Raw genomic sequence first — 23,909 nt, 5'->3', positions numbered from 1 at the left:
TACAGCACTCCTGACACACAGGCTTATAGGACAGTCTAGCCACTGTCAGAAATAGCAGAACAAAGTAACACTAGAGATAATCTGATCGCGAGAGGCAAGCGCAGGAACCCAAGCAACAGAAACCAAGACTACATGGCACCATCGGAGCCCAATTCTCCCATCAAAACAAACATGGAATATCCAAACACACCAGAAAAGCAAGATCTAGTTCCAAAATCATTTTTGATCATGATGCTGGAGGACTTCAAGAAAGATGTGAAGAACTCCCTTAGAGAACAAGTAGAAGCCTACAGAGAGGAATCACAAAAATGCCTGAAAGAATCGCAAAAATCCCTGAAAGAATTCCAGGAAAACGGCAGCAGCTCTCTGCTCCCAGAGCCGGTGAGAGAGAGACCCAACCGCCTGGTCAGGTGGGCACTCCTGAGGCTGCAGAGCGGAAGAGACCACCAACACTGCTCACCCCTGCCCACATCCCTGGCCCAAGAGGAAACTGTATAAGGCCTCTGGGCTCCCGTGGGGGAGGGCCCAGGAGCGGCAGGACACCTGCCTGAGACACCGCCGGAACCTGAAAGAAACAGACCGGATAAACAGTTCTCTGCACCCAAATCCCGTGGGAGGGAGAGCTAAACCTTCAGAGAGGCAGACAAGCCTGGGAAACCAGAAGAGACTGCTCCCTGCACACACATCTCGGACGCCAGAGGAAAAAGCCAAAGACCATCTGGAACCCTGGTGCACTGAAGCTCCCGGAAGGGGCGGCACAGGTCTTCCTGGTTGCTGCCACTGCAGAGAGCCCCTGGGCAGCACCCCACGAGCGAACCTGAGCCTCGGGACCACAGGTAAGACCAAATTTTCTGCTGCAAGAAAGCTGCCTGGTGAACCCAAGACACAGGCCCACAGGAACAGCCGAAGACCTGTAGAGAGGAAAAACTACACGCCCGAAAGCAGAACACTCTGTCCCCACAACTGACTGAAAGAGAGGAAAACAGGTCTACAGCACTCCTGACACACAGGCTTATAGGACAGTCTAGCCACTGTCAGAAATAGCAGAACAAAGTAACACTAGAGATAATCTGATGGCGAGAGGCAAGCGCAGGAACCCAAGCAACAGAAACCAAGACTACATGCCATCATCGGAGCCCAATTCTCCCACCAAAACAAACATGGAATATCCAAACACACCAGAAAAGCAAGATCTAGTTTCAAAATCATATTTGATCATGATGCTGGAGGACTTCAAGAAAGACATGAACACACTTAGGGAAACACAGGAAAACATTAATAAACAAGTAGAAGCCTACAGAGAGGAATCGCAAAAATCCCTGAAAGAATTCCAGGAAAACACAATCAAGCAGTTGAAGGAATTAAAAATGGAAATAGAAGCAATCAAGAAAGAACACATGGAAACAACCCTGGATATAGAAAACCAAAAGAAGAGACAAGGAGCTGTAGATACAAGCTTCACCAACAGAATACAAGAGATGGAAGAGAGAATCTCAGGAGCAGAAGATTCCATAGAAATCATTGACTTAACTGTCAAAGATAATGTAAAGCAGAAAAAGCTACTGGTCCAAAACATACAGGAAATCCAGGACTCAATGAGAAGATCAAACCTAAGGATAATAGGTATAGAAGAGAGTGAAGACTCCCAGCTCAAAGGACCAGTAAATATCTTCAACAAAATCATAGAAGAAAACTTCCCTAACCTAAAAAAAGAGATACCCATAGACATACAAGAAGCCTACAGAACTCCAAATAGATTGGACCAGAAAAGAAACACCTCCCGTCACATAATTGTCAAAACACCAAACGCACAAAATAAAGAAAGAATATTAAAAGCAGTAAGGGAAAAAGGTCAAGTAACATATAAAGGGAGACCTATCAGAATCACACCAGACTTCTCGCCAGAAACTATGAAGGCCAGAAGATCCTGGACTGATGTCATACAGACCCTAAGAGAACACAAATGCCAGCCCAGGTTACTGTATCCAGCAAAACTCTCAATTAACATTGATGGAGAAACCAAGATATTCCATGACAAAACCAAATTTACACAATATCTTTCTACAAATCCAGCACTACAAAGGATAATAAATGGTAAAGCCCAACATAAGGAGGCAAGCTATACCCTAGAAGAAGCAAGAAACTAATCGTCTTGGCAACAAAACAAAGAGAATGAAAGCACACAAACATAACCTCACATCCAAATATGAATATAAAGGGAAACAATAATCACTATTCCTTAATATCTCTCAATATCAATGGCCTCAACTCCCCAATAAAAAGACATAGATTAACAAACTGGATACGCAACGAGGACCCTGCATTCTGCTGCCTACAGGAAACACACCTCAGAGACAAAGACAGACACTACCTCAGAGTGAAAGGCTGGAAAACAACTTTCCAAGCAAATGGTCAGAAGAAGCAAGCTGGAGTAGCCATTCTAATATCAAATAAAATCAATTTTCAACTAAAAGTCATCAAAAAAGATAAGGAAGGACACTTCATATTCATCAAAGGAAAAATCCACCAAGATGAACTCTCAATCCTAAATATCTATGCCCCAAATACAAGGGCACCTACATACATAAAAGAAACCTTACTAAAGCTCAAAGCACACATTGCACCTCACACAATAATAGTGGGAGATTTCAACACACCACTCTCATCAATGGACAGATCATGGAAACAGAAATTAAACAGTGATGTCGACAGACTAAGAGAAGTCATGAGCCAAATGGACTTAACGGATATTTATAGAACATTCTATCCTAAAGCAAAAGGATATACCTTCTTCTCAGCTCCTCATGGTACTTTCTCCAAAATTGACCATATAATTGGTCAAAAAACGGGCCTCAACAGGTACAGAAAGATAGAAATAATCCCATGCGTGCTATCGGACCACCACGGCCTAAAACTGGTCTTCAATAACAATAAGGGAAGAATGCCCACATATACGTGGAAATTGAACAATGCTCTACTCAATGATAACCTGGTCAAGGAAGAAATAAAGAAAGAAATTAAAAACTTTTTAGAATTTAATGAAAATGAAGATACAACATACCCAAACTTATGGGACACAATGAAAGCTGTGCTAAGAGGAAAACTCATAGCGCTGAGTGCCTGCAGAAAGAAACAGGAAAGAGCATATGTCAGCAGCTTGACAGCACACCTAAAAGCTCTAGAACAAAAAGAAGCAAATACACCCAGGAGGAGTAGAAGGCAGGAAATAATCAAACTCAGAGCTGAAATCAACCAAGTAGAAACAAAAAGGACCATAGAAAGAATCAACAGAACCAAAAGTTGGTTCTTTGAGAAAATCAACAAGATAGATAAACCCTTAGCCAGACTAACGAGAGGACACAGAGAGTGCGTCCAAATTAACAAAATCAGAAATGAAAAGGGAGACATAACTACAGATTCAGAGGAAATTCACAAAATCATCAGATCTTACTATAAAAACCTATATTCAACAAAACTTGAAAATCTTCAGGAAATGGACAATTTCCTAGACAGATACCAGGTATCGAAGTTAAATCAGGAACAGATAAACCAGTTAAACAACCCCATAACTCCTAAGGAAATAGAAGCAGTCATTAAAGGTCTCCCAACCAAAAAGAGCCCATGTCCAGACGGGTTTAGTGCAGAATTCTATCAAACCTTCATAGGAGACCTCATACCAATATTATCCAAACTATTCCACAAAATTGAAACAGATGGATCACTACCGAATACCTTCTATGAAGCCACAATTACTCTTATACCTAAACCACACAAAGACACAACAAAGAAAGAGAACTTCAGACCAATTTCCCTTATGAATATCGATGCAAAAATACTCAATAAAATTCTGGCAAACCGAATTCAAGAGCACATCAAAACAATCATCCACCATGATCAAGTAGGCTTCATCCCAGGCATGCAGGGATGGTTTAATATACGGAAAACCATCAACGTGATCCATTATATAAACAAACTGAAAGAACAGAACCACATGATCATTTCATTAGATGCTGAGAAAGCATTTGACAAAATTCAACACCCCTTCATGATAAAAGTCCTAGAAAGAATAGGAATTCAAGGCCCATACCTAAACATAGTAAAAGCCGTATACAGCAAACCAGTTGCTAACATTAAACTAAATGGAGAGAAACTTGAAGCAATCCCACTAAAATCAGGGACTAGACAAGGCTGCCCACTCTCTCCCTACTTATTCAATATAGTTCTTGAATTTCTAGCCAGAGCAATCAGACAACAAAAGGAGATCAAGAGGATACAGATCGGAAAAGAAGAGGTCAAAATATCACTATTTGCAGATGACATGATAGTATATTTAAGTGATCCCAAAAGTTCCACCAGAGAACTACTAAAGCTGATAAACAACTTCAGCAAAGTGGCTGGGTATAAAATTAACTCAAATAAATCAGTTGCCTTCCTCTACACAAAAGAGAAACAAGCCGAGAAAGAAATTAGGGAAACGACACCCTTCATAATAGACCCAAATAATATAAAGTACCTCGGTGTGACTTTAACCAAGCAAGTAAAAGATCTGTACAATAAGAACTTCAAGACACTGAGGAAAGAAATTGAAGAAGACCTCAGAAGATGGAAAGATCTCCCATGCTCATGGATTGGCAGGATTAATTTAGTAAAAATGGCCATTTTACCAAAAGCAATCTACAGATTCAATGCAATCCCCATCAAAATACCAATCCAATTCTTCAAAGAGTTAGACAGAACAATTTGCAAATTCATCTGGAATAACAAAAAACCCAGGATAGCTAAAGCTATCCTCAACAATAAAAGGACTTCAGGGGGAATCACTATCCCTGAACTCAAGCATTATTACAGAGCAATAGTGATAAAAACTGCATGGTATTGGTACAGAGACAGACAGATAGACCAATGGAATAGAATTGAAGACCCAGAAATGAACCCACACACCTATGGTCACTTGATTTTTGACAAAGGAGCCAAAACCATCCAATGGAAAAAAGATAGCATTTTCAGCAAATGGTGCTGGTTCAACTGGAGGTCAACATGTAGAAGAATGCAGATCGATCCATGCTTATCACTCTGTACAAAGCTTAAGTCCAAGTGGATCAAGGACCTCCACATCAAACCAGACACACTCAAACTAATAGAAGAAAAACTAGGGAAGCATCTGGAACACATGGGCACTGGAAAAAATTTCCTGAACAAAACACCAATGGCTTATGCTCTACGATCAAGAATCGACAAATGGGATCTCATAAAACTGCAAAGCTTCTGTAAGGCAAAGGACACTGTGGTTAGGACAAAACGGCAACCAACAGATTGGGAAAAGATCTTTACCAATCCTACAACAGATAGAGGCCTTATATCCAAAATATACAAAGAACTCAAGAAGTTAGACCGCAGGGAAACAAATAACCCTATTAAAAAATGGGGTACAGAGCTAAACAAAGAATTCTCAACTGAGGGATAAGGAATGGCTGAGAAGTACCTAAAGAAATGTTCAACATCTTTAGTCATAAGGGAAATGCAAATCAAAACAACCCTGAGATTTCACCTCACACCAGTGCGATTGGCTAAGATCAAAAACTCAGGTGACAGCAGATGCTGGCGAGGATGTGGAGAAAGAGGAACACTCCTCCATTGTTGGTGGGATTGCAGACTGGTAAAACCATTCTGGAAATCAGTCTGGAGGTTCCTCAGAAAATTGGACATTGAACTGCCTGAGGATCCAGCTATACCTCTCTGGGGCATATACCCAAAAGATGCCTCAACATATAAAAGAGACACGTGCTCCACTATGTTCATCGCAGCCTTATTTATAATAGCCAGAAAATGGAAAGAACCCAGATGCCCTTCAACAGAGGAATGGATACAGAAAATGTGGTACATCTACACAATGGAATATTACTCAGCTATCAAAAACAATGAGTTTATGAAATTCGTAGGCAAATGGCTGGAACTGGAAAATACCATCCTGAGTGAGCTAACCCAATCACAGAAAGACATACATGGTATGCACTCATTGATAAGTGGCTATTAGCCCAAATGCTTGAATTACCCTAGATCCCTAGAACAAACGAAACTCAAGACGGATGATCAAAATGTGAATGCTTCACTCCTTCTTTAAATGAGGAAAAAGAATACCCTTGGCTGGGAAGGGAGAGGCAAAGATTAAAACAGAGACTGAAGGAACACTCATTCAGAGCCTGCCCCACAGGTGGCCCAAACATATACAGCCACCCAATTGGACAAGATGGATGAAGCAAAGAAGTGCAGACTGACAGGAGCCGGATGTAGATCGCTCCTGAGAGACACAGCCAGAATACAGCAAATACAGAGGCGAATGCCAGCAGCAAACCACTGAACTGAGAATAGGTCCCCCGTTGAAGGAATCAGAGAAAGAACTGGAAGAGCTTGAAGGGGCTCGAGACCCCAAAAGTACAACAATGTCAAGCAACCAGAGCTTCCAGGGACTAAGCCACTACCTAAATACTATACATGGACTGACCCTGTACTCTGACCCCATAGGTAGCAATGAATATCCTAGTAAGAGCACCAGTGGAAGGGGAAGCCCTGGGTCCTGCTAAGACTGAAACCCCAGTGAACTAGACTATGGGGGGAGGGCGGCAATGGGGGGAGGGTTGGGAGGGGGACACCCATAAGGAAGGGGAGGGGGGAGGGGGATGTTTGCCCGTAAACCGGGAAAGGGAATAACACTTGAAATGTATATAAGAAATACTCAAGTTAATAAAAAAATAATAAAAAAAGATGTTTGATAAGAAAAAAAGTACTTCCAAATAACCTTGTGGTATGGGGAGACAAATTATGGAAATTAAAATTCTTTTGGAACTAATGACAGTGGGTGTACTTGACCTTGAGGAAGGTCTTTTGAATGAGGACTCCGTCATCCAGGAAGTCTTGAATTCCCTATCAGGAAGGATGGCTCAGTGGAGTATCTGTGAGATATGGTATAAAAGAAAGGACCAGCTGAACTCTAAGTAAACCCAACACTTCCGACTTGTCAGGTGCATGATACTAAGCAAACACTTTTAAGTTTTGAAAATTTCTTTCATGTATCGGTAATGTCATTGCTATCCTTTATACAACAAATGGCCCAGAAATAAATCTGGTTCATAAGATAAGCACACAAACAAAAAAGTTCCAGGGTAAAATGACACATGAGCCTCCCTTGAAAATACCACCATTTGTTAGTGTGCCTATTGGATGTCCATTATCAGTTCTGAAATTAATGAGACTACAATATCTTTAGAGAATAAAGGCTGATAGAAGAGAGATATTTCTTAATGTTCCATATCTGTTACAATATCTATTATTAAGTAGAAGCAAGAAATTACTTGAAATAATAAAATGAACTAGAAATTCAGTTACGTGTGTCATAGCCTTTTCCTGATCAGTAAGATCATTTCATCCCCTGGAGAAGAGACCAACTGTCTTCACATAAGTTATTACTTGTTGGTAGGAGCTTGCACCTTTTTGTGTACTGTGCACTAGAAAATTACTAAAACAATCTTTACCTTTGCAGTCTATGAGTAAAAGGCATTCCCTACAGTTTCCAAATGCAATTAGGAGGAAGAATATCAGGCATGCAATTCTTGACTTTCCCTTACTTTGCATTGTGGAGACTAAAACAACTATTCAGATATGATTTAATTTTTGTACACAGAATGTACAAGAATTACCCCTTCTCCTCAGGTCTTTGATGGTGAAAAACTACTGGATTTGCCTCTTCTTGCCACCAAATAAGTTAATTGTTTAAAAATTCCTTTATTATAAAATGAAGTATTAATTTGAAAGAAATTAACTAATTTGAAATTCTCTGAGATTCAGTGCTTTTAGAGCACTGGTTATAGTAGACAATCTACATTCAAACACAGAGGGTCCTCAAGTTGCAAGTTATAGTCCAAAAGTTGATTGGAGGCCTGCTGTTTGGAAGTTGCAAAGGCATTTTTGTCCTGGAAACAAAGTTATAAATGACAGTTGAATTTCTAAGGTAGCTCACAAAAGGATCTCATGCATGACATGTCTGAACCCAATTGTTTCAATTACAGGTGTGTAGCAGACCATAACAGAACATTGGCAGCCGATTGGAGGCCCACTTGATCAAAATCTCTCTTTTTAGTGTTGTTGGCTTGTCAAATGATGTTATTTCTTCCTTATATCTTTTAAAGGTGTATTAGTCAAAGACTTTCACCTCTCACTATTTGATTTCTCTTAGTCCTGTAGATTGCCTTGGAACTAAAGCAAGGAACAAATAAATAGGTTTTTCTCTGGGAGAACAATTAGTCTTGTTCCTTATAAAGTTTTTTTTCCTTTTCTTTTCTTATCACTTGGTGTGTGGATTACCACCTCCCCTCCCCTTTGTTAATCTGACACAATTAGGATAGGGTAGGAAAAAGGAAACAACAGAGGAAGTGGCTTCATCAGATTGCCTCTTAGGCAAGTCTTTGGGGGCATCTTCTTGATTAATGGTTGATGTGGAAGGCCCACTGTAGGATGTGCCATCCCTATAGAAGATGGGCAGCTGGGCATGGTTTATGTAAGAAAACAGGCTGAGCAAGCTGTGGAGGACAACATTTCTATTCCCCCATTGTCTCTGCTTCAGTTTCTGCCTCCAGGTTCCTGCTCTGTTTGTGCTTTTGCCTCCTCTGATGGACTGTGATCAGCACGCAGGAGGGAAAGGAGTAAACCCTTTCCAAGTTGCTTTTGCTCAGTGTTTTATCACAGCAAACACAGCCGCCTCCTCCCAGAACACTTGGTGTAATGGAAGTGAGCCAGCCATAACATTTTTGTTTAGTTTCATTTCAATGTGTTACTTAAGTACCTTTGACAACTGCAGTGACTTGAAGGCCATCGATAGCCCTTTTACTTTTAAACTAAATAGCTTTTTAAATTTTGCCCATTCATTTTCCTGACCCTTTATAAAATTTTAAAATTTTTTTTATGTACCATTAAAATCATTCTGAACTTGGCCTGCATACATTTCTTCTGCATCTCTACACCTCCCATCACGGACTTTTGTCCTGGTTTCTTACTCTAGGCATACCTGATATTTTCCCACTTGAATATCTTTCTAACTACCAGAACATTCTACTAGCATCATTCCATTTGATGACTATTCTTCAACATCCCATAATATTCCACACTATCTTAAGAAATATGAACTAGTGGAAAGAGGACACTGAACACTACAGAGCACTGAATCCCAGACCTGACACTGTGTTAGCTTCCTGTGTGGGAGCCTAGGTTGGAAGGCAGGTATGTTCACCACTATATTAGCAACACAGGTTTCTGGGAGCCTAAGTTGGACCTCTCCAGTTACCTTTCTCGCATATAAAGTGAAATTTATACTGCTTTGATCACAGTGTTATTTTGAAGATTACAGTTTAAAAACTCAACTTTCCAAAATATGATGCTTGTCTTTGAGAATCCCATAGCAACTAGCTATATTGTCCTTTTGAACTCTATAGCAACTCTTATCTCAGCTGTTCATCTTGTCATATGTCATTTTGTTGCATGGTTATATTTTGAGCCTATGTGCCCCTAATTTAGCCTAATAAGTAAAGAGCCATGTCATTTTTACGCTCAAGAATTAGTCACTATCAGTCAGTGCTATGTGGGTAGAACTAGCTAGATATTAGTGTTTGCTGGTCCACCTTAGGAAACAAGCATTCTCCACCCTCACAACTGAATCTAAAGCTGTTTGTAAATTAGTCTTTCAAGGCAAAACACATCTTGAAAGGCTCACTACTTTACATAATAATGATTAATGTAGAGTGGGGCATTTCTTGCTCTTAACATGTACAACTATGAAGAACTAAGTCTGGATCTCCATCACCCACATTAAAAAAGAAAGGTAAGTATGCCTGCCCTAAACAGTCTAGGGCCGTACCACCCTGAACGTGCTTGGCCCTATCTGATCTTAGACATATGCCTGTAACCCCAGAGTTAGAGGGCAGAAGCAGGAAGATCCTGAGAGCTCACTGGCCAGACAGTCTGGCAAAAACAGTAAGTTCCAGGTTCAGTGAGAGACCCTCTCTCTCTAAAAAAAGTGTGTGTGGGGGGGTGTGGAGAAGTGACTGAGGAAGATATAACATCACATATATGTTCATCAACATATACACATACAAAACAAATGGCAAAAAGGGTGGATTTGGAGTTAGAAGCAAATTGTAAACAAGTGCTCTGCATGGAAAGGAAATCTCCTGAGGTCAGGGCACTTGGTCTTTGTTCAGAATCTTTATCATAAATGGAATTCTATGAATATTTCTTGATTCTTAAATTATTCTCTTCTTTGCAATAGACCCCTTCTGAAGCAAACTGGGATTATCAATTTAAATGGGACTTTTGTTAGAAGGGAGTTTGTGCTTCTTCAGTACGGGAACTAGTCTCACGTATATGTCAAATGGACACTGCTATTAAGAACATTAATCACTATTGCTCTGTAATACTGCTTGAGGTCAGGGATAGTGATTCCCCCAGAAGTTCTCTTATTGTTCAATATAGTTTTCACTATCCTGGGTTTTTGTTATTCCAAATGAATTTGCAAATTGCTCTTTCTATCTCTATAAATAATTGAGTAAGAATTTTGATGGAGATTGCATTGAATCTGTAGATTGCTTTAGGCAAGATGACCATTTTTACTATATTATTCCTGCCAATCCATGAGCATGGGACATCTTTCCATCTTCTGAGATCTTCTTCAATTTCTTTCTTCAGAGACTAGAAGTTCTTGTCATACAGATCTTTCACTTGCTTGGTTAAAGTCACACCAAGATATTTTATATTATTTGGGACTATTATGAAGGGTGTCATTTCTCTAATTTCTTTCTCAGCCTATTTATCCTTTGAGTAGAGGAAGGCTACTGATTTGAGTTAATTTTATACCCCAACACTTTGCTGAAGTTGTTTATCAGGTTAAGTAGTTCTGTGGTAGAACTTTTGGGTTCACTTAAGTATACTATCATATCATCTGCAAATAGTGATATTTTGACGTCTTCCCTTCCAATTTGTATCCTTTGTCTGATTACTCTGGCTAGGACTTCAAGTACTATATTGAATAAGTAGGGAGAGAGTAGGCAGCCTTGTCTAGTCCCTGATTTTAGTGGGATTGCTTCAAGTTTCTCTCCATTTAGCTTGATGTTAGCTACTGGTTTGGTGTATTTTGCTTTTACTATATTTAGGTGTGGGCCTTGAATACCTGATCTTTCCAGGACTTTTATCATGAAGGGGTGTTGAATTTTGTCAAATGCTTTCTCAGCATCTAGTGAAATGATCATGTGGTTCTTATCTTTGAGTTTGTTTATATAGTGGATCACGTTGATGGATTTCCATATATTAAACCATCCTTGCATCCCTGGAATGAAGCCTACTTGATCATGATGGATGATTGTTTTGATGTGTTCTTGGATTTGGTTTGCAAGAATTTCATTGAGTATGTTTGTGTCAATATTCATAAGGGAAATTGATCTGACGTTCTCTTTCATGGTTGGTTCTTTGTGTGGTTTAGGTATAAGAGTAAAGAGAAATGCAAATCAAAACAACCCTGAGATTTCACCTCACACCAGTCAGAATGGCTAAGATCAAAAATTCAGGTGACAGCAATGCTGGCAAGGATGTGGAGAAAGAGGAACACTCCTCCATTGTTGGTGGGATTGCAGACTGGTACAACCATTCTGGAAATCAGTCTGGAGGTTCCTCAGAAAATTGGACATTGCATTGCCTGAGGACCCAGCTATACCTCTCTTGGGCATATACCCAAAACATGCTCCAACATACAACAAAGACACATGCTCCACTATGTTCATAGCAGCCTTATTTATAATAGCCAGAAGCTGGAAAGAGCCCAGATGCCCTTCAACAGAGGAATGGATACAGAAAATGTGATATATCTACACAATGGAGTACTACTCAGCTATCAAAACAATGACTTCATGAAATTCATAGGCAAATGGAATGAACTAAAAATATATCATCCTGAGTAAGGTAGCTCAATCATAGAAAAACACACTTGGTATGCATGCATTGATAAGTGGATATTAGCCCAAATGCTCGAATTACCCAAGATGCAATTCACAGACCACAGGAAGCTCAAGAAGAAGGATGACCAAAATGCGGATGCTCCCACTCGTTCTTAAAAGGGGGAACAAAAATATCCATAGGAGGGGATATGGAGGCCAAGTTTAGAGCAGAGACTGAAGGAACAGCCATTCAGAGCTTGCCCCACATGTGGCCCATATATAAACAGCCACCAAAACTAGGTAAGATTGATGAAGCTAAAAAGTGCATGCTGAAAGGGACTGGATATAAATCCCTCCTGAGAGACACATCCAGAGCATGTCCAATCAATGCTAGCAGCAAACTACTGAACTGAGAACAGGACCTCTTTTGGGGGAATTAGAGGAATGATTGAAAGAGCTGGAGGGGCTTGCAACCCCATAAGAACAACAATGCCAACCAACCAGAGCCTCCAGGGACTAAACCACTACCAAAAGACTATACATGGACTGACCCAGGGCTCCAACTGCATATATAGCAGAGAATAGCCTTGTTGGGGCACCAGTGGAAGGGGAAGCCCTTGGTCCTGCCAAGGTTGAACCCTCAGTGCAGGGGAATGTTGGGGGGGGGCGGTAAGGTGGGTGGATGGGGGGGAACACCTTTATGGGGAAAGGGACAGAGGCTTATGGACAGGAAACTGGTTAAGGGAATAACATTTGAAATGTAAATAAAGAAATATATCTAATAAAAAAGAAAAGAAAAAAGAAAATTAAGAAGTCATTTATTTAATGACCACATCCCTCGCCTGAAATACCTAGTTGTTTTTATACCTAGAATCACAACTTAAACTTAGACTCTTTAGCCTTTGGACTTAAGCATGTTTGAGCATGTCAACAGAGATAATAGAGTAGGCTTATTTGCAGAGGGGGAAAATGTAAAACTGATATGAACAGTTTGCTTTGAGCTTGTTTGCCTTACAGTAGTGGTAAAGGCTTAATTTGGGTAATGTCTATACCATGAGCTTACTCAATGAGAGCTACAGCTTCTGTGAAATTAAAATATGGCATTAGTCCATCTTCTGTTACTAATATTATAATAACAAGAAGTCTTTTCTGTAGAAAATAGGCTTATTTTGGTCCATTGTTCTGGAGATGCAAAGTAAAAGGCTGTATGTGATGATAGCACACCAACAGACTCCTGAGGTGGTACAGGGCATCCCTCTTAAGAGATAAGGGCACGAATGAACAAGTGTTGTTTCAGATCTCATAAAACCATGGGAATTCATTCACAAGGGATCCATGTTGATGAACTCATCCCTTCCCCATTCCTATCAAGGCTTCACTGTAGAGACATGAGCAGACTGAGTGTCAACTTTTCAGTTCTCAAGATAATCAACCTTCAGCATGAGTTTTGAGAAGGCAAACCAAATTCATACCACTACTATGAAATTAAATGTTTTGTGAAGATTTGCTTGCAGGCATGGGGCACACGCCTTTAATCTTAGCATTCAGACCACAAAGGCCAGAAGAACTCTAGGCTAACTAGGTCTACACAGCCCAGGTCTACATAGGCCTCTGCATAAAAACCATCTTAAACACATCAATACTTTCCTAATTTTTCAACATCTTTACAAGTTTGTCTCGATGTAAGAGTTGTCCATTTCATTTTAAGGTGTAGTTTATAGTATCATACGAAGATAAATGATTGTATAAATATACACCTGCTACCATGAATAGTTGATTCGTCTTGTTGCTTTAAAATGCAATTTTGTTTAAATATTTAGTTCAAGAGTTTGAGAAGGAATTTCTTAAGTTCAGCAAATTACAATTGAACTTAGAGAATATGGATTTTCCTTTCTAAACTCATGTACATTTTGTTCTTCCAGATTAAAATTTCACTATAATCTTGGGAAAGAAAGCATTGCTCTAGTTTGAGGCTTATAGTTTTCTTCTTTTTTGGGGATGGTGGAATACGGGTGGGGGTGGAGAAGCCAAGTGGCTTGAGGATAGTTTTTAAACTCTCAAGTCATTCTCTTTTTTTTTCTCATAGATGCCTATCGTCCTCTTCTGTCTCTAAAATTGATTCATATGTCATCTGGTTGTGCTGGGTAATAATAATGGTGTGTTCAAACTGAGGCAGATAGAAGACACTCCTAAACATGTACAACGCGTTGACAGATCCAAGAACAGATATAGAAACTATTTTTTCAACCAAGAGAAAAATCCTTGGTCTGTCTTATGATTGTGCAGCCTTTTCATATGGGAGAACTTAGTTACTTGTTCAGTTTAAATAAGACTCACAAACACGTGAGTCTTTTCCCATTTGGGAAGTAAGGTCTGTCCTCTGTAGTGTGCTATGAAACCATATCATTAGCAGTGACAAATTTGGGTTATTAGGATTATCATTTATGATTTTAAAAACCTCTTAATGCTTCTTAGTTTCTCTATAAGGAAGAAACTATATTAAATCTTGAATCATAGGCAATAACAATTTTAAACAATTTCATTAATCCAAGTTAATACTATGCCACAGAGGGAAAAAAATCCTTGTGAAAGTCAACTGTTTTTGTGTTATTCTAAGATGATTAAAGTATGGTCTGTGTGTTACCCACATCAGAACCCCTTGGAGAGTTTATAAAATATAGAATCTTGGAAAAGGAATAATGGTATGGAAGTGCTATATTATATATTCATTATATTTATATATTATACTGTATATTATATGGTGCATTCTACATTGTCACAATATATTATATTGTCTATTATATTTTGATTGTTTATATTCTAAATTGCATATAATATGTTACATTGTACATCATGCATTGTATATCATGATATATTGTGTATTATATATTAAAATTTTTATTTTGTGTGTGTGTATGTGTGGGTGTTTGTGTGCATATATGTGAGTGAAAGTGCCTGAAAGGGCTAGAGACCTCAGATACCCCTGGAGCTGGAGTTACAGTTGTAAGCAGTCTGGTGTAGGTGTAGGGAATGGAACTCTGGTACTCAGGACGAATACGCTTAACTATTGGGCCATCTCTACATCCTGAATTAGATCTTGAATAAGCATCCCAGGTGATTTTTTTACTTTTGCCAACACTTAAGAACTACCTCTCTAGGACAGTTACTACTCAACTCAGGAAATGACTTAGATTGTGGGGTGTGTGTGTGTGTGTGTGTGTGTGTGTGTGTGTGTGTGTGTGTGTATGTATGCATGTATGTATGTGTTTGTTTATTCTGTTTTTGTTTTGTTTTGTTTTGATGGTGAAAATCAAACCCAGCGCCTCACATATGCTAGATTCTATCTCTGAGGTTCCCTTTCAGCACCAGGAAAGCACTTTAGTAGACTTTCTTGGGTTTGAAACAAAACTAAGGCTTCCAGGATTATTTTGAATAAAAGAAGAGAAAGAGAACAAAGTCCTCAGCTACTGCTCCAGCTCCAAGCTTGCCTGCCTACCACCATGTTCCCCCACCATGAACTCACTCTCTGAATTCTAAGTAAGCCTTCAACTAAGTCAGTTACCTGGGCCATGATGTCTCCTCAAAGCAATAAAACAGGGACTAATACAGCTGGTTTAGGTGGCATACCTACATTTTCATCTTCTACATGTGAACTCGGGGTGAGGGGCAAGGGTAGAAATGTTCTCTCCGGCTCTATTCAGTTAGGACTGAGTAGTCTTCCTCAGAGAATTCAGTCAGCACACAGCCAATCAATCTTCTGTTTGTTCTGTCACTGTTTGTCTGTCTGTCTGTCTGTCTGCCCACTCTCCTCTTTGACCTAAAAGACAATCTCCACTTTCCTTTTAAAATTTTTAGTTATTTTATTTATGTGTATTAGATTTTTGCCTGCATGTATGCATATATGCTGGTAGATGCCAAGAAGAAGGCCTTGGGGCTGGAGTTACAGATGATTGTGAAGACCATGTAGGTCCTAGGAATCAAGTCTGAATCTTTTGCAAGAGTTACCAGTGCTGTTAACTGCTGTACCATTGTCAGCCCCAAGATCTACACTTGACTTCTTCTTTGTTTCCTCTTTAGTCCATCAGACCTTCTCAAATGTTCTGATTTTATCATCCTCTGTAGTATTAACTTAACCTGTTTCAGTCTCACAGGGGCCTGAATGAGACACTTTGGGATGAAAGTGTCTCACTTGACTTGAATGAGACACTTTGGGAGCATAGAAGGCAGATGCTCCATGTCATGCTCCGCTGTTTAATTAATTCCCTGCCTCCATGGTCTTGGGAGGCCACAAGGACTATAAGTCTCGGCTAAGGAATTCTAAGCTTAGGAATCTCTCAATCTTTAAAATTGGCTGCAAAAATTTTTGTTCAACCTTGACTGCATTGAGTTTTTATTATGGTGGGTGATTTAAAAAAAAAAAAAACCCGGGGTTGGGGATTTAGCTCAGTGTTAGAGCGCTCGCCTAGGAAGCGCAAGGCCCTGGGTTCGGTCCCCAGCTCCGAAAAAAAGAACCAAAAAAACAAAACAAAACAAAAAAAAAACCCTCTCCTCTGATGGGGACATTATGTCTATTTTACACTTCTGTCTGCCAAGGAGGAAATACCCTTGAAAACGAAAATCTGTTGGTGATACATGAGACATAATTGTCTCCCAACTCATTTCTACTACTCCTGAACGTGACCTGACATTTCCTAGTTTTACAAGCCCACAACCTAAAATACCAAAAGGAACTGCAAAGGACAGCAGCACTCAACCATTCAGGAAATACTTATGGTATTTTCCATATGCCCAGAGGTACTACACATGCCGAAATAGACACTCTCTTTGTTGTTATAAGCAATAGGAGCAGTACTCAAGACATACTAAAATGGAACTGTACATTGTGCTAAAAACATAAGAACTAAAAATACATGGTGGTGGGATTGTTGATATCAATCAGGGATCTTAACCTTATCTGGGATGTCAGATTCTGCCCCCCTCCCCAAGTCCTATTCAAACTGAGCCCCAGAGGGTAAGTAGGGGATAAGATGGTTAAAAGGAAGAAGGGCAGGTGTATAGTGCATACAACTATTCCAAATAGAATACAACAACAACAACAGAAAAACCTCAGCCTAGGAAGCAAGACAAGACTGTGGTTTACAGGCACTGAAAGGACTCTAGTATTATTCTAGGATAATAATAAATTATTCGAAGGTGTTATGTAACAAGTGATACGGTCTTATTTGCTTTTTGGAAGATCATTTTGGCTGCAAAGTTGGGAACATACATATTGTCTGCAGTTAGACCAAATTAGCTCGTTAGTGACAGGAAAGAAGTGGAGTCATTAGGGGGGTTTTGGGGGAAACATTTCTAGAAGTTGGCACAGCAACAGATAAGGGAGACAGGGTGAGGGAAACACCAAGGAGGATTGTTAGATGTTTGATTTCATAAGCCGAAGAACCAGGAAAACATGAAGTTGGACCAAACTTTGTGAACCTGGGACATTTTGCAGCATGCCAGGCAGTAAAGCAAACTGATGATGCAGAAGGACTTTGGCATTTAACGCAAGCATCCAGGCTACAGGTGCGTAGAGATGTGAAGGCATAGTGAGTGCTAGCTTACACTATGGTTTGGGTGACAATGCACAGGGTAAAATGAAAGCATAAAGGAACTTCAGATAGACCTCGCTCGGGGTGCTGAGAGGCTCAAGTGGTGTGTCATAGGCAGAGAGAAGAATGGAAATATGCAGAGACTGTGTACAGGAAAAGAGAAGGCAAACTAAGAAAATGGCCACCAAGTAAAGAAAAGTTTAAGAAAGAATGGTGTTCAAAGTGTTCCTTCACTGTCGCTGGAGCTCGAGGAGGGCGAAGGTTGAAAATGGTATTTATTTTACTGATGAGGAAAAGAGAAATGTCTGTTCAGAGCCAACATAGATTCCTGTGTCTCTCCGGCTAGGGTGATTTATGTGTGTTTCTCTCCAAAAGATATAAATTACCCTCCTTCTCACAGCATTGTGTACCCTATCAGAGTGTCTAGGTCTACTTCAATGAGATCATGAAGTCCATACCCTTATCTTCTCCACCTAGGCTATCATTTCTTGCCCTGCCTATGGCATGTAGATGGGCTTTAAACATACTTATAAAATAATGCAGGTTATTTTTAAGTTCTATTTTTCTTTTCTTTTTATTCTTTTTTTCTTTTTCTTTTTTTGTCTACCACTGAATTATGGAACCAGCATCTTGAGGGGGGTAGATGGTAGGAGTCTGCATTTTTACAAAGTTCACAAGAGCAATGCTTTGGAAAATACTAGCTTAGAGCTAACTTTGGAGACCACTAGTTTAGTCTCCAACTGAACAAGAGTTGGGCTGCAGTAAGGGGAAGCCACACAACTCCCCCACATTCACATATAAACTCTCCTATTGCAAAACAATGAGCAGTTACACTTCTGTTATTCCAAGATCAGCTTTCCAGTAATTTTATCTGGAACTGGGCCAAAGCTGGGAGTTAAGAAAATGAAACATTTCTCTCAGGGAAAGGACTTTAGCCCCCATCCCCCCGCCCCCAAAATCTCAAAATACCATTTGAAAGAATCACTGGCCTACTTGTTGACAGGAAGAAAAATAACCTCTCATTAGTTGGCCGTGGATACAAACATCGGATCAATCATTGCCTGCAGCCATAGAGAAAAGTAGAAGAAAGGGGGCTTTAAAAACACCACCACAGGAAAATAGAAATGGTTAAAGTGGATGTAGAGGCAGATGAACACAAGTCAAGTGAGAGGACTTTAAGAAAAGTAAGAACACTGCAAAAAGCAGCACCAAAGTGGGGATTTTATACACTCACGCACAGTTCTGCAATCCCATGGGACTTCGGTGTACGGTCTGGGTATCATATTTAACGATACTCAGTGATCCACGAAGAATTTCATTATCCATTTTTTTCTAAGAACGTTAGAAATATGTTTATCTTCGAGAGATTTCTGTCAAATGAGAGAGAGAGAGAGAGAGAGAGAGAGAGAGAGAGAGAGAGAACGAACGAGCGAGCTAGCTTAAAACGCAGCACAACTAATAAACTGAAATCCAAGTCAGACATGGAACCTGGTTTCATCAGTCACCAGTTTTGGATGTACAGGGTAGGACTCAGGTTCCCAAAGACGACCCTCTCCCTGAGGCTTCCGGTGAAACTGCAAAAGTAAGCAGTCCGGCCGGCCCTCAGGCGTTAGTGCAGCGCCCCCCCCCCCCCCCCCCATTGCTTGAGGCTTAAGGAAATTGCTGCCGCCACCACTTCGGTCGCCGCTGTGGTAGAAATCAAGGTAACGGGTTTCCACTAGATTTGGCTGGTCCGAGACCAATACATTAAGCTCTGCGTTTCTGAAAGACGTAAATCTGTTTTGTGGGTGCTATAAAATGCCGGGGCTCTAAACGTTTGGGAGTGGAAACGTCTGAGCCCACTTCGGTGCGCTTCCCTGTTTTGGGCTTGTCTCTAAAGGCACCTGCCGGCATTATAAGTTCTGGGGCTCTCCGAGAGGGGCTAACACGGTTCGTCTCAGAGGATAGTGGGTGGGGGCGCTTTCTAAAATACATTTGGAATGGCGTGTGGGGCCCCAGAGACGTCAATCATCTGCATAGTTCCCAGGCTTCGAGAGAGCCGCTCCGGAGCTCGCTCGCCGCACACTTGCGGGCCCGTGAAGCCTGGCTCCCGGGCGGCGGGCGAGCGGGCGGGCGCGCGCGCGCGGGGGCTCCGGGTCCAGGCGGCCGGGGGCGCCGTCGGCGGGGCTCGCGCAGCCGCACTGGGCGCGCCGACTCCGGGCTCCTCCTCCCGGCTCCGTAGTAATCATGGCGGCGGCGGCATTCGCGGTCCCTCGGGTGAAACAGAAAGCGGGAGCTACGCGGAGAGGGAGTGAAGAGCGGGGCTGAGGCGGCAGCGCCGTCACTGCCGGGAAACATCTCTCCCCCACACCAGTCAGCGCCGCGGCGGCCGCGGGAGCCTGGGCCCACCTCCAACCTAGTGAGGGGACGAGCCGGAGCCTCGCAGAAGAGACGCCGGGGGATCCGCCTTCCTTCGCCTCGGGGCGGCGGGATTCAGAGGTGAGAGCCGGCGGGGGACGCCGGAGCCCGCGTCGGGGAGACCGTTAGGCTGGGGCTGCGGGCCGTGCCGCCTGAGGGCTGAGCCCGTCGGGGAGGGCGGGCGACGCCCCCACGCGAGGCCGCGCGGTCCGCGGGGCGGCGGGGCGGGCCCGGGACGCGGCGGGGACGTGCGCGGCACCTGCCGGGGCTCGGCCACCGCGGAGCGCTGCCCGCTCACCTGAGGGTTAAATCCTCGAAAACACGCCCTTCGGGTCTGCGCCCCGGCGGCCGCTGCCCGTGCCTGGCGGCTCCTCTCCCCAGGTAAGTCAACCACCTGTTAGGTGGGTGGCGAGGAGGAAGGGAGGCTGCGGTCCTCGCCCAGCCTAACAGCCTGCGTGGGGGAACTTTTGACACGACTCTGGAAAGGGCGGCGTGCGCTAGGTGAAGGAAAAGGAGCGAGTGATTTCGACGTCAGATCGCTAGCGCTGCTGCGTTTAATGAGTGTATAGGTAATCGTAGTTTTATTAAACTATCATCACCTTTCAAAAAAGCCTTGGGATATTCTCGTGTGTGTGTGTGTGTGTGTGTGTGTGTGTGTGTGTGTGTGTAGAGGAGAGAGAGAGAGAGAGAGAGAGAGAGAGAGAGAGAGAGAGAGAGAGAGATTGATTGCTGAGGGTGCTAGGGATAGTGAGCTAGAGATTATTATTCTAGTGAGACTGTAAGTTCTTTTGGGCACCTTCTCGTCTGTCCATCTACTAACTGAGAATAGCAGGCTGACAGCTGATTTCCTCTTTTGTACTATATAATCTTCAAGTACTCACGGTAGACTTTAAAAAAAAAAAAAACCAAGCCACATAAAGCTCTTGCTGCTTCCTATCGTGATCCGTTTCAGTTCTTGAAACCCAAGTTTGTGCATGTTTTTCTGTGTCATAAGAATCGAATAGCATCACCTCTCAGCCTTTTTGCTAAGATCAGTTTGTAAGAATGAAATAATAGTCGAAGCTTTTCTGTAATATTTTAATCACTGTGCTTTCCCCAGCATTAGTGCTATAACATATGCCAGTCAAAACCGAGCCATATGTCAGACAGAAGCAAATTGAGGTTTCTGGCTCATCTCCTGTGTTTAGATAAATATTTAGTTTGTGTGTATTTGCGGACTGTGTAATTCTTATCATCTCAGAAGTGTTGTTTAAGTCACCTAGGAATGCTCCAGAGAGGTGAGTCCCCTACCTTCTTAACATTTTCTTGTTTAAATTGATTTTTTTTCTCCTCAACTAATGAGATCAGTTACCCATGGAGACAGGTGGTGGACCTATTAGAAAGCAATGGTAAGGTCTTTTTAAACATGGTTTTTCTTATAAATATGGGAGTTTGTTTTTAAGATTTTAGTCCACATGTAATTCTTGCCACCACTAACAACATCCTTTAAAGGGGAGGAGAGAAGATGAGGTGATAGGGAAAAATCTTGTTTAGATTTTATGTTTAAAAATTTTAGCATTCTCATATTAAATTTCTCTGCGTTGTTTTGTCTTCATAGATCATCTCCCAGCATTCTCTGTATATTAAGTGGAACATTTTTATCTCAGGCTGCTTACCTTTAGCCACCTGTATGCGTTTGCCTTAACTCCTTCCTTTCCCCTTCTGTCTGAATCCTCATCACCAAATGGTCAGGGAAAAAAAAAAAAAAAAACCTCTTACTTAATTAACAACACTGGGTCAGTGAAGCCTGATTGTAAGGGGACTTTTCTTCTCCCAAATTAATGTTGTACATTAGAAAAAACAGATTTTTTTGGGTGGGGGGTCATGTATCATCGTATCATCACTTCCTCTCCATGTAATTGAGAGCTGATTTACCATACACTTAATGATTCCTTTTTACATTTCTATACTTTTATAAGTTATAATGCAAATGAAGAAAAATTTTTCTGGCTTCCATGTCTAGTGAGATGTAGGCTGAGAAATTCTGGAAAACACAGGGGAAAAAATAAAGAATATTATAATGAATATTGTCTTTTAGCTTGACTTAGGTGAAAGACATTTATGATTTGTTCAGCCGTAGCTTAGACTCATGCAATATTTCTACTTATTTTGAAAATATATTTTGGCATATATATGGCTTATTCATCTTATATTTTGCCTGTAGTGTTAAAATATCATTTGATGATATAAACAAAATAGGATTTTTAAAGCAAAACATTCTTTTTTTTTTTTTTTTTTGGTTCTTTTTCTCGGAGCTGGGGACCGAACCCAGGGCCTTGCGCTTCCTAGGTAAGCGCTCTACCACTGAGCTAAATCCCCAGCCCCAAAGCAAAACATTCTTAATGCATTTTTTCCATGAAAATGAGTTTTGATTATGTCTTGGTGCATGATATAAGGATGTGCATTTAGTTTATTAGCCTGGTATTGATAAGCAGTTAGTTGTTTTTTGTTGTTAAATGCAATCTCTAAAGCAAGAATTATTAAAATAAATTCTGAATGTTTTTAAAAAAAAGTCAGATTTAGAATTTTGTTCATTGAGTCCCAAAAGTTGATCATTTTGGTACAATAAATGTATATCAGTGTCAAGAGTGCCTTATTACAAAGAAATTGATGACCTGGAGAGATAAAGGGCACATTTTGTTCTTTTACATGCATTGTGAGTGTTTATCCTGTTAAGTACTCTAGTCTTTATTTCAGAGTATTATTCAGTGAGTTCTTTTTATGTCAGGATCCTTAACCTTCTCTCCAACTGGTTGGGTTTTGTTTGTCTTTAATGTATACTGTGTAAATTTGCCATGCAGCCTCTGGGTTTCTATTAAATTCTTTGTGAGTTTCATCTGATGTTCCCAATCCCTTATCAACCACTCCCAGGCCTTAGGCTACTTTTCTGCATAAAATAGCTGCTACAAGATAGTGAATGAGCTTGGGAGGAGATTACATAGACTCAGAGAGTGATGATCTTTTATTAAAGTAAGGGATACAAAAGCAGTGGGATGTGTTCCTTCAAGTAATTTACACATTATCTAAGAATTGTACACTAACAAAGGAGACTATTAACAAAAAACATCATATTATCTTTAAAGTGTGTGGCATCCACTGTGACTGAAAGCACTGTGAGGGAGGGCTACTTCAGTCTGGGCATTTGGAGGAAGTCCAACTTGAAATTTAGGAAGGGTTTTCAAAGTAAAACTCATTCCAAAAGAGAGTGACAGGCGGAGTTGGAGGCAGTATGGAGAGGAATAGTTTGGGAGCGTCTAAAGACAAGTAATAGGAAAAAGAGATGATCAAGCAGAGGGTGGAGCTAGGCCTTATGAGGTATGAAGAGTCGTGTAGGAAGCCCTGGAGAACAAAGTTCTGCTTATCAGCAGGAACCTGTCTCTGGAAGTAATAAAGAACCACATGGCACTTTGTTTTGTGTCCACTGTTTTTAGTTAGCATACAAAATAGTAGATTTTGATATATTCTCATACATAAGCATCCCTGTGCTGGACTCATTTTCTTCCTCACTACCATCTTTGGACCTTCTTCCTTGCTAATTGTGGGTCCCCATTTCCCCCAGGTGCTTCTTTTGCTTTCATTGTGTGTAAGTGCACATGTATATGTGTGTGTATATATGTGTGTGGGGGGGTGGGTAAGTGCACATTTCTGTACATGAGAGAAAATGTGTCTTTCCTCTCCTGCTTCCAACCTCCCTCCCCTTAATACCCCTCCTAATCACACTCTACTTTTATGCCATACACATAAAAAAAATCTGTATTTGAGAGAAAATACAGTGTTCATCTTTCTTACTGTATTTTGTTTTGCTTAGCATTTTGATCTCTAGTTTCAGTTTTCTTAGTGATTTGATAGATTATATGTTTATATAACTTAGATAGGGGTAGACACCCTTTTTATAGATTGCTTGGTAATTTTG

The 23,909-nt window shown here is 41.0% G+C and overlaps 1 protein-coding gene across 3 annotated transcripts in view; it reads left to right on the top strand.

The window, feature by feature from the left end:
- Nucleotides 1–19,203: 19,203 nt before the first annotated feature.
- Nucleotides 19,204–23,909, top strand: part of Fndc3a (fibronectin type III domain containing 3a) — a 177,454-nt gene continuing 172,748 nt past the window's right edge. The window contains exon 1 of one of the 3 annotated variants that reach the window (XM_006252298.5): nt 19,204–19,263. The gene's annotated coding sequence lies outside the window, so the exon portion shown is untranslated. Of the gene's footprint in view, nt 19,264–19,759; nt 20,039–20,183; nt 20,339–23,909 lie in introns of those variants that run through there. The other 2 variants (NM_001412039.1, XM_006252297.4) reach the window with 2 other exon arrangements.

Source organism: Rattus norvegicus, chromosome 15 (assembly GCF_036323735.1).
Source record: "Rattus norvegicus strain BN/NHsdMcwi chromosome 15, GRCr8, whole genome shotgun sequence".
NCBI classification, from domain to species: Eukaryota; Metazoa; Chordata; class Mammalia; order Rodentia; family Muridae; genus Rattus; species Rattus norvegicus.
Note: the sequence above shows the minus strand (reverse complement) of the source record. Positions and strands in the feature narration are given on the sequence as shown.